The sequence below is a fragment of the Lissotriton vulgaris genome, chromosome 4_1, assembly GCF_964263255.1.
Source record: "Lissotriton vulgaris chromosome 4_1, aLisVul1.2, whole genome shotgun sequence".
Classification (NCBI taxonomy): Eukaryota; Metazoa; Chordata; class Amphibia; order Caudata; family Salamandridae; genus Lissotriton; species Lissotriton vulgaris.
The window spans coordinates 74468119-74479319 of record NC_141691.1 but is presented as its reverse complement, the minus strand read 5'-3'; the positions used below and the strand labels follow the sequence as shown (position 1 = coordinate 74479319).

Here is an 11201-nt window from a genome sequence, read left to right as displayed (position 1 = left end):
TGACTCCTGTGACTGTCGAGCCATCAATTTGAATTTGACATTTTGGTTGTGGTCTCCTGCGTCTCTTAAGTTCACTCACAAACGAGACATAGTAGCACTCCTCTTCGTCATCGGTCAATGAATCATCCAACCGCTGTGGGTAGCGGGCCTGTGCTCTCGCTCCTTTGGAGTGGTGGGTCTCTTCTAGGGCTAGTTGTCTCACCGCTTTCGTCGGCGGTCTCCTCCTTGTTGCTCCGGATCCTCGAAAATTTCCCCTCGCATTGCTTCTGCAGACAGTCGCAAAATGGTTAATTCCTCCACATTTGGCACATGCCTTGCCAGGCAGCCATCTTGGTTGTGCTCTTCATACCCAAAGGATCCACACCGCGTGCGGCGTGGCGTTCTGGTCGGCCATCTTCCTCGTCCTCCTCGGCCACGGGCCTGCACTGCATCTACCCTCTCTGACTTCACTGTGACGTCAGCGCTCGCCGTCGGGTTTATGGCTGCTTCCATTGATGTGGCTCGTGCATCAGAAAGTTTGTGAGACCGGGCTAGCATCAATATTTCGTCCAGTGTAAACCGGGGCTGTCTCAATATTAGTGTCCTCAGGTGTTTGTTCTTGCACCCTTTTTTTCTTTTTTTTTTTACTTTATTGTGCAAAACAGAAAAATTACAAATATGGGCCTACAACCCAGAGGCCGGCCGCTAGTAGTCGTCAAATAAATAGGCAGTCAGTAAAACAGTAGCTGACCCCGGGTAGGTCCAGTAGAAGTACAGGCTACACATTCAGCAACACAGGATGCATGCAGGATGCGCGGTTTTTATTTTTATAAAAGGAACAAAGATAAACAAAGGAACAAACAACTCAAGGCACGAAGCATAATAATGAAGTCGATCTCAGACACTGGGGACCTACCATAACGGATAGGGAATCAGGAGGACGTTGGATAACCAATGGGAGGGGAGGCAGTGGGGAGGTCAGGACATTCAAACAAGGAATATGGTATCGAGGAACCTCAGAGGTCAGGGGGACAGAGAAGCGTCTGGGATATCTACGAAGGGGGGAGTGCAGATGTCTCCTCGGTACGCATTCCATTGGCCCCAAATCTTACTCCACGCCCAAGGCTTGCCCCTAGCCAAATATACCGTCTTCTCCCTGAACATGCACCAGTCCATGTTCTCCTTCCACTTCGACACGGTGGGAGGCCGTTGGGAACCCCAGAGCTGTGCGATGTCCCTTTTGGCAGTCATGTTCCCAAGAGCCGCCCACCGGGTCTGGGCAACGTTGTAATCATTCGGCTTCCACACATTCAACAAACATCTTCGAGCCTCAGGCAACAGAGAGACCACAGTGACGCACTCCATCACAGCATGCACCCGGCGCCAATACGTAGCGACCGAATGGCACTCCCAGAGGATGTGAAGAAAGGTGGCACTCATTCCACAGCCTCGCCTACACAACCCATCCGACGAAAAACCCATGGCAACCAAACGAGGACCAGTTACATACACGCGGTGAAGAATTTTAATCTGGACAAGGCGGAGACAGGCCAGAATGGCAACCTCTTTAGGGGAGGACAGAGCAGACTGCCAGTCTTCGTCGTCCAATTCCAACCCGTCTCCAGCCCAGGTATCCCTGAGGCGCACAAGGAGATCTGCCCGATTGTTGATCAACTTTTTATAGATCAAGGAATTCGTACCATCGGGCAGATGACCGTCAAGTATACGATCCTCAAGTGGGGAAGATTCACGGACCACAGTACCGGCCGTGAAGACCGACAGTAAAGCATGACGCACCTGTGCATATCTGAAGAACTCCCGCTCACTCAATTCATATTCACTCCGAAGCTCCGCAAACGTTTTCAACGCACCCTTCACCCAAAGATCACCCACTCTGCTAAGTCCAATAGTATCCCAGTTCTCAAAACCTTTCGTCATCCAGAGGCACCCCAATCGTTCCGAAGCAAACAAAGGGGTCGCCTGCGTCAGTCGATCATTCCATCCCATAGCCACATTTGCATCCCTCCACATGCAATTTTAGTGGGTCCCGTAAGGTTCCTCCCCGCCGTCCGAGAGTAGAGTGCTCTGTTAAAGTCGCCACCGGGCAACAAGTATTTATCCATAGCGTACGCTGGATTTGACCCGGGAGCGTATGTGGCATGGTTAATGGCAGACAACTGGGAGGCCCAATAGTACCTCCTGATGTCCGGGAGAGCGATACCCCCATCGTACCAGGGGAGGGTCAGTTTCGAGAGAGCAATGCGCGCTCGGCCGTCCTAAACAAGTCTCCTCTGGAGTCCCTCAACCTCCCGAAAGTAGCGCGCAGGAATGATATCAAAGGAGTTCTGGAGTGCATAGAGAAATCGGGGTAAGGACATCATTTTAAACAGCGCCGCTCGACCAAGTGGGGACAGCGGCAATCTGCGGCAACGATCCACGTCGAGCTTCAAGCGCCGCAAAGGAGGAAGGAGATTACGCTCGTAACGGACAGCCGAGTCCAATGATATGTGAACCCCTAAATATTTAAAGCCAGAGTGGGAAACCTGAATGGGAAACCTGGTCGGTAGGGGAGGAAGACCAACAGAGATAACATATACGCAGGACTTAGACCAGTTGATAATCAACCCGGAGTTCTTGCCAAAGGAAGTTAGGACGTCAAAGAGGATGTTGAGGGACTTACAGGGGGAGGTAAGGTACAAAAGAATGTCGTCTGCGTACAAAGACACCCGGTGTTCAAAGTCAGGGGTCCAACGAATACCCTTTATCGAGGGTTCCCATCGGAGCCAGGCAGCGAGCGGTTGGGGTTGCGCAGGTGCCAGGAGTTGATGGGGGCGACCCGTCCCGCAGTATGTAAACCCACGTCAAAAAGAAGCAAAACAGGAGAGTGATCGGCTGATTTCCCCGATGTATGAGGACTGGACAGCGGGCATTAGAAAGTAGTCTAGCCTGGAGAGACTCCCGTGAGCACCAGAGTGAAAGGTATAGTGACGTAGCGTCGGATGCATTAGCCTCCAGGCATCCACCAGACCAAAGGTGTCCAGGAACCCACCTAACCACGATTGAGACGCGGAAAGGTCCCTGGGGGGGTGACGATCCATGTCGCCAGAAAGTACCGAATTGAAGTCCCCGCCCACAAGGAGGAGACCATCAGGGAGCCCCAGCAGCAACCGACCCATGTCAGAAAAAGTAGAGGCCTGGAGGCCTGGGGGTACATAAACATAAACCAAAGAAAGAGTCTTACCCTCCCACCTACCAGTGAGGGCGATGTAGCGCCCCCTGTCGTCAAGAGTGACATTATCGATCTCAAGAGGGAGGGAAGACCGGATAAGAATACCCACGCCCCTAGAACCAGTGGTGAATCCGGAATGTGCAACCAATCTGTAACCCCATCTATTCATCGCGTGACACACATTGCCAACCAGGTGCGTCTCCTGCAGGAGTACCGCATCGGGGGACAAACGTCGTAAATATTGCAAAACGACACCCCGTTTTATATGATCACCCAAACCATTGACATTCCAAGAAATAATTTTCAGCCCACTACCCCCCATTCCCAAACATGTTGCACGGGGTTCCCCATGAAGAGCAGGACATCAGGATCAGAGAAAGAACCAATACGCCGCCTTGAGCAAGAAAAACACAAACACAAACACCCCCCCCTCACCTCCCAACTGGAACCCATTTCAACTCCCCCCTCCCTGCACCCCTGCAGAGGACTAAAGCAAACCCCCAAAATGCAGTGTGCCTGTAGCCCTAACAACCCCATTCTACAGAAAGACCTCGGAGGAGGAAAGAGGCCCGTTCCCACCCACCACCCAAATGTGGACTACTACAGGGCAACATAAACAGAAAGATAGTACCCAGCTGAGCAAGGTCCAATGTTCAGAGATCAGGGCCCGAAGAGTCACTTATGCGTAGGCTCACCACCCTCGGCACTGCCAGGGTGCTCCGTACGATTGCCTCGGCCCGGCAGGGAATCTAACCAGTCGCGTACACTGTCTGGTCGATCAAAAAAATAGGTCCGTTCCTGATATTCCACACGAAGCCTGGTAGGGAAAAGCATGGCGGACTTAAGGCCCAGGTCCCGAAGACGTCGCTTCACTCCCAGAAAGCCCATCCGTTGTCTTTGCACAAGTTCTGTGAAGTCCGAGAAAAAGTTAATCGAGGAGTTTTCAAATTTCACCGAGCCATGCACTCTCGATGCCTGCAAAATCGCATCGCGGTCTCTATAGTGAAAAAGTCTCGCAATAATAGGCCTAGGAGGGGCGCCCGGCTTGGGTTGTCCGCCCGGAACTCTGTGTGCACGCTCAACCGCGAAGAATTTACTCAAGCCAGTGCGGGCAAGATGGGTGAGGATCAGATCCTCAATCAGGAAATCCACAGAGTGAGTCTCGGGGTTTTCCGGGACCCCAATGACTCGGATGTTATTGCGTCTTGCCCTGTTTTCATAGTCCTCCAGCCGATGGGACATTTGGTCATTCACCGATTTTAAATTCCCAAGTTCCGTTTGGAGTTCCGCCACATCAGCCGTGAGGCTGGAGGTCTTCAAATCAAGTGACTTAACCTTTTCATTCGTTTTGAACAGGTCGGCCCGGATCAGGGTGACATCCACAGTGACCGTGTCTATTTTACTAGCCAGGGCTTCATATTGCTGGCCGATGGTTTCCCTCATGCCGGTGATGGCGCCCTTAATGTCCTGCAGGGACAACTCAGCAGGAGCGGAAGGGTCGTCTCGGGCGTCCTCCGGGGTTCGGCTGGAAAGCCCAGGGGAGCCTTTGGCTTGGGTGTACCGATCCATAACGTTTGTCTGGACCGGTCCACCACGAAGAGACGTTTTTGTCTTCCGCTTCTCGGTATCACCCCTGCCTGCCATACTGGAAACTGTTCCCCACAGGGGCCCACACGACCTGGTGAAAATGGCCGCCGACCGTCAGAGTACCAACAGGACCACAAGAGCAGGCTTGTGGGGCCACGAAAAGGCACGATGTAGTTCAAACGAGAGATGAAATGTGGAAACAGTGCAGACACTAAGTAGAGGCCGGGCTGGTCCCCGACCGGGCGAAAAGGTCTCTCAATCAGACCATGCAGAGATCCGGGAACAAAACCGAAAGTAGAAATGCGACCACCAAGGAGGTCCCACTGCCGTTGTTGTTCAACTCCGTCCCGGATCCGCAAGTAGCCAAGACCCCGGCACAGCCTCCAGGTGGGCCAAAAAGGTTTAAAGTGCCATAACTTCGGTCGCCGATGTCCGATTTCGATTCTGAGAAGAGTTATGGACTCAGCTGAGGTTCATCTTCGAAGAGCTGTTCAAGAAATCAGGATACCCTCAGGATAAATTGCGAGGAGCGGCGAGGGTCCGGGGAGCTCTGTGCTCACGCGACCATCTTAGATGCCCGCTAAGCTCCTCCTCCTGTTCATGCACCCTTGAATCAGCTGAGCCTTTACCTCCTTTGTTTGATCGTCATCCGGGCATGTACTTATGAGTTCTCTCAGTCTTGCGTGGAAAGCGTCCATCGTTTCTCCTTCCCTCTGCCTGGACTGCCTGAACTTGAACCGTTCGTAATGAGGATTCAGTTGAGGGTCAAAGTGCGCATTCAATGCTTGTACAGCCGCATCATAGTCCGTTGCTAGCCCAGTATTCGGCAAGTGTGTGAACAGTTTGTAGAGCTCATCTCCACCAAAATGTAGGAGCAGCGATCTTTTTACCTCGTTGTCTTTTTCCCTCGTGGCGGTGAAGTAATTATTTAATCTACTAAGCCACACTGTCCACCTTGGTGCTGCTGTCCCTGGATCGATTAGCGCGCTGAACGGAGTGGAGAAGTGTGGCTCAGTGGTTAGAGGAGGCAGACCCGGATGCTGAGATCAGACCCGGGACCACGGTTCAATTCCCGACGCGGCAGGGTCTTGAGCCCAAAATGTCTACGGACTCAGTAATTCTCGCTTCGGTGCCTACTCGAATCACAGGTTCACACTCTGCAACTCTGGGCAATAGCTTGCTTAATCTCCACTACGGGCCCCCGCAGCAGGATGCCTGGCTTTCACCTTGGGGATACCCAGTAGGGGCTATCTCACAGGGAAAAACCAGGACGGGTTCCCAATGCAAAGCGCTTTGAGACCTGGCGGTGATATTGCGCTATATAAAAACCTATCCATCCATCCATCCAACGGTGGTATAGGGTTGATTTGTGAGTGTGGGGACGGTGAAATTATTTGTCCTCTTGCCTGTTGTCCGGCCACCTGCACTGGGGGTGCTACCTGCGGTGCTCCTCCTTTTGCGGCATTGTCCATGGGAACGGACATCGTAACAAGGATTATTTGGGGCCGCGTCCCACACTTCCCTCTTCGCCCCTGTGTTCAGCTGCTTCCTCCCTGTGTCTGTCTTTACTGGTGCCAATGCTTGTTTTCTTTTCAGCTTCCTACACATTCACCATTGTCCATGTTGCACTGTACCACTCCTGACTCACTTTCCCAATCACTACTGTATGAGTCTTCTTCCTGCGAGATTTCCTAATTGCATTTGCCAATGCTCCTTAATTTCTTTTGACAATGTCCTTATTTTCTTTTTCTATTTCCTTTTTTTTTTTTCAGTGTTCACTCCCAGGCGGCAGTTGCTGTGGCTCACTGCGCCACTCCGCCCGACATCGGGGCCGTTGCATCCGCGCCGCTCGGAGGCTGCACAGGCGTCTCTCTTCTCAGAGCCTTCGCGCATGCACTGCGGGTTGCCCAGGCAGCTGAGCACCGTGACTTGCTTCGCCCTCTTCACGGGCCCTCCGATCGCCGGTCCCTCACGCAGCTCCCCGCACGCTGCTTACCGGCACCTGCGGTTTCCAGGACTGCTCTTCTGGCGCCGTTACACGACCTTCACGGAGCCTCACTTCCGCGCCGGCGACCACACAGTTCAGCAGTCCCGAGGGAAGACTCCTCACCTTCTCAACACTCGCTGGTCGCTGGGTTGCTTCTGAGGGGACAGTACAGGTACCACCCTCGTCGCCAGTGTAAGGGAGGAACAGTACTTATGGGGAGGGCCTAGACAGGGGGTTAAATGAAGGCACCACGCTCTTGGTTACTTGGTACGACCGGAAGCCACGAGCGACCTCCAGTCCTTTATTTATATCCTTCTGGCCACGCCTGGCCAGAAGGTGCTACATTGTGTGGAGGTGTTTCTGGCTCTCGGCCGAGACCCGCGAAACACTAGAACGCTACAGTACTGGGACACCACATACCCCTGACAATGCACCTAAATATTCATTCACAGGATATTCTGTTTTTCATGCTTGCTACGTAGTCACACCTCTGACAATGAGCCTGGTTGCAGTCCTGAATGATCGAGGTTACTTAAGTGGGTGTTGTACGGTAAAATGGCGAAGTCCTGGGGGCACCATGTCCGGACTGGTCATAACGGGTATTAGGCATTTCCCGGAGAGGCTGGAAGGGTGAGGGCAGTTTTTTGCAGCGATGGGGGCCGTTTTTAGGTCGAGGACTATCGGTTCTGCCGTAAGGCAGAAACCGGAAGTCGGAGATTTAATGATTCTTAGAGTGCTGCATTTATCCCTCCCTCTTTTTGCTCTTTCTCCATTGGCTGGCTTCCTAAATGGAGGCCAGCCATTGGAGGAGAGAGCCGTCCCTCCAAAGAAGCCCCGTCTTTTTCGGATTTGGGGGCGTCATTTTTGCTGTTCTTTAGACAGTGACGTCGTCCGTCACTCAGAACAGCAAAATACGCCCCCAATTCCGAAAAATTTCAAAAGCTTGTGGCCGCCATTTTAAGTCTTCTTGTGATGAGGTAGGCTGCTGTCCTCGTTTCCCGCTGTCTTTTTCCCGCCCCCCCTCCCGCTGTCCGTCTCTGTTTCCGCCCTCCTCCCGCTGAATCGGTCGGCCGTTGTATTCTTTCCCTGCCGTGGTCTTTTTCCCGCCCCCCTCCCACTGTCCGTGTTTGTTCCCGCCCTCCTCCCGCTGATTAGGTCGGCCGCTGTGCTGTTGTATTCTTTTTCCCACCCCCCTCCCGCTGTCTGTCTTTCTTCCCGCCCCCCTCCCGCTAAATAAATCATTCAGTGGTAGCCGTCTTTTTTGCCGCCCCCTCCCGCTGTCTGGTTCCCGCCGTCTTTTTTCCCGCCCCCTCCCGCTGGTCCTGTCCCGCCCGCACAGGATCTCATCGCAACTGGTATCTTGAACGCCGACCATAATTGCAGGACGCTGAGGTGTGCGTGTTCAGGACTCGGGAGACGGAGGGAACAGACCGGAGCACTCCTGAGGAACGAGGACGAGCCAAATGAGGAACAAGGACGTGAAGCAGATGAGCTCATCGAGGAGCGAGGACGAGAAGCAGACGAGGCACCCCAATGACGTGCGGAGAGAGCCGGTGTTGAGCAGGAGGAGTGGACGGAAGAGTGGTGGTCACTCGCGGAGGACGTTGTAACGCCGCCGTAGCTCAGGAGAATTGCGGCCCCCGTGGTATGTGAAACGGGGCAAGGGTCACAGTAATCCGGGAAGATGGGGGGGGGGGGCGAGTCCGAGGGACTCAAGGGGCATGGGCAGCTGGAGTGCTAATCTCTCGTACCTATTCCCTCGCTTACCCTCATTTCCCGCTCACAGCCTTCGTTATTCACTTTTGTACCACACCCTAAGTCTTGCAACCGCGGTTACATAATCACTGTTTTTGGGGGAAAGTATATGCAATAGAACAGAGCCCAATGGGGGACTTTCCAATCTGCACCTCACACTAGTTTATTTTTTTTGTAAATTGTCCTGCGCACAATTACTGCGGGGAAAAATAAATGCACTTTAGCACTGGTCAGCAGAGTCCTATGGCCAACAAAAAGAATCCGTAAAAAGAGACGGCAAGCAGGCAAAACGGTCGGGGGAGGACACCCTAAGGCTGACAGATCTAACACTCTAATATAACACTGTCACTGTCCTTCAAACTAAAGTCATTATTAGGTCCCAGGATCTTCCTGTATATTTAATTTTGTGGGCCCACATTGTACAAACTAAGTTTTTGTTCAAATGTATGCAACTTTGGTTTTCATGCTGCAACTCTATCTTAATCTGGTGCCTCAAAAGCCCCGGTGAGCTTATCATTGCCTATTCTACTGCTCGGGACCCAAGGACTCCACGCGACGCGACTAGACACTGTAAAACAATGGACGACCGCAGCGCAGTTATATGATGTCTGGTGGATGGGTTAGCCGGTGAAGATAGAATACTCTTACTATGTTATTGGTAGAAGGGGTGTGCAGTTCCACAAGGTAAGAAATGTGAGAGGGATTAGAGATCCAGGGAGAGGAATGTGCTCCAATAGGAACACGGGCCCTCACACACCGGATGTGTATTATGCTTCATCATTGGGCTAGCTCCTCATCATGCCGGCGCTGCAATGCCCACTAAGGGGGGCTTTGCCAGAAATATTTTTCTCAGCCATCTGGTGAAGTGGGGGTATGTGGTCTCGAGTGTTGTTTGTAGAGTCACTGTTGCATGACTGATCACCATTACACAAATTGAATTCAGTCACAATGTAGTGAAGTTTTTTTCCTGAGGTCCTGAAGAATGGCCACAGGATCACTACTGACATATACAAGGCGAAAAACATGGTGAGCGTGTTTTAGATCAATTTATTCACCATGCTAACTAGGGCCATTATTTTCTTGATTAGCACTTCACTTTTAATTAGGTGAATGAGCTCAATCTTAGTCTGACCCTCTGAACTGCCATTTCTAGCCTTGTCTTCAAAGAAATGTTGCTGGATCGCACCAGGACACGACACCTCTGGGTGCCCAGACACCTGCCGCCCCCTCCCGCTGTCTGTGTCCTGCCCGCACAGGATCTCAGCATCGCAACTGGTATCTTGAATGCAGAGTGCTGCTGCAACTCGGGAATGTGTCGTAACAAGGTACACTTGGAGCTGAAAGTGCACAGGGCTGACTGGCATGGAAATGTACCCGTAGATAACGTGCTCACTAAAATACTGCTTTCATAATTGCAGGACCACATTTGCTGAAAATTGCACTGGGTCTGAGGTGACCGAGAACAAGCTGATTACATTTCAGTGGGCTGCCAATGGACGTGGCGCTGGAGAAACAGGACGTGCCCGGATGAAGCTGGTAAGTGGTGGTTGAAGGTGTTTAAATTCTCGTGTCAGTTTGTTTTCCTCACTAGATTGATATGGTTATTTTGTTGATGAAAGGGATGTAATTTTACTTAATCGTTTTTAGCCAAGTCACACTATCAGAAGTACACGTTTATCACCAGAGAGCTTTGCATGAAACTTCATAAATCGCTCGAGGGCATGTGCTGCGTGCTAGCCCCTGCCCTAGTTAAACGACTTCTCAGGCAGGATTCCTTTGTGTTTCTTAGAGGGTGCCCGGCATGTAGTACTGTTAGTGTGTACTGCATAATAGTAGCACGCGATGGGTCTGCGCCGAGATCGATATCATGATGATCACATAGTTCAGCAGATGAACAGTGGTGAATAAGAGCTCTTGTCTTTCGCTCCTATCTGATGTATGCAATCGTTTTTTGGTAGTTTGGGGTCACCTGTTCAAAATGCCCGCTTTTTGTCTTCTTTCCTCAAATGCTTAGGTGGCAAAAGCAAGAAACCTAATATGAATATTCAGACTATCCCAAAACAATTTATAGCACACTAAACTTAACCTGAAAATTGCAAGATGCGATATATATTATTATGACATCGTTCACTAAATTCCAAGAAATGGAAGAAGGGATGTACAGCGGCTTCAATTGAAAGGTTTAACAAAAAATGCTTTAGTAAGTATTGGAGTATTTCATAAAGAGAAAAAAAAGCTTTTTAAATGAGAAGATATGTAACTCATTATTGAATAACCTTCAAACGATGTTAAAAGCTCAGAACGCACCAACTCATCCATCTGGGCCCTGGATATCCCCAAGGGAAATAACCTTTTTATTTTATAATAAAATGGAAGAAAATTGTGGTGTCCTTGGAATGCCATTTTTTGCTTGCTCTTTGAAGCTCTCTGGTATTTTTTATCCGGTGTTGCCCCTCTCTGCTTTTGACAGCATGTTAAAATTCGAGTCGAGTGGTTGTTTTGGTGAACTGTGATCCGGATTTCAGCGCTTCAAATCCCAGTCCGGGCCTCTGTTTCCCCTTAAAGCCCCTCTAACTAGCTTGGGCCTTGCCTGTTCGCTCTGGTGCCCTGGTCCTTCCTCACCTCCTGTTTGGGGTTTTGGGAATGTGTTTGGAGATCACTTTA

At 51.2% G+C, this 11201-nt stretch overlaps 1 non-coding gene across 1 annotated transcript; it reads left to right on the top strand.

Annotated features, from left to right (window-relative positions):
- Window positions 1-10396: 10396 nt before the first annotated feature.
- Window positions 10397-10480, top strand: LOC147718396 (small nucleolar RNA snR60/Z15/Z230/Z193/J17). The gene has a single exon (XR_015295382.1). It is a non-coding gene; the product is annotated as a small nucleolar RNA snR60/Z15/Z230/Z193/J17 (small nucleolar RNA).
- Window positions 10481-11201: the final 721 nt, after the last annotated feature.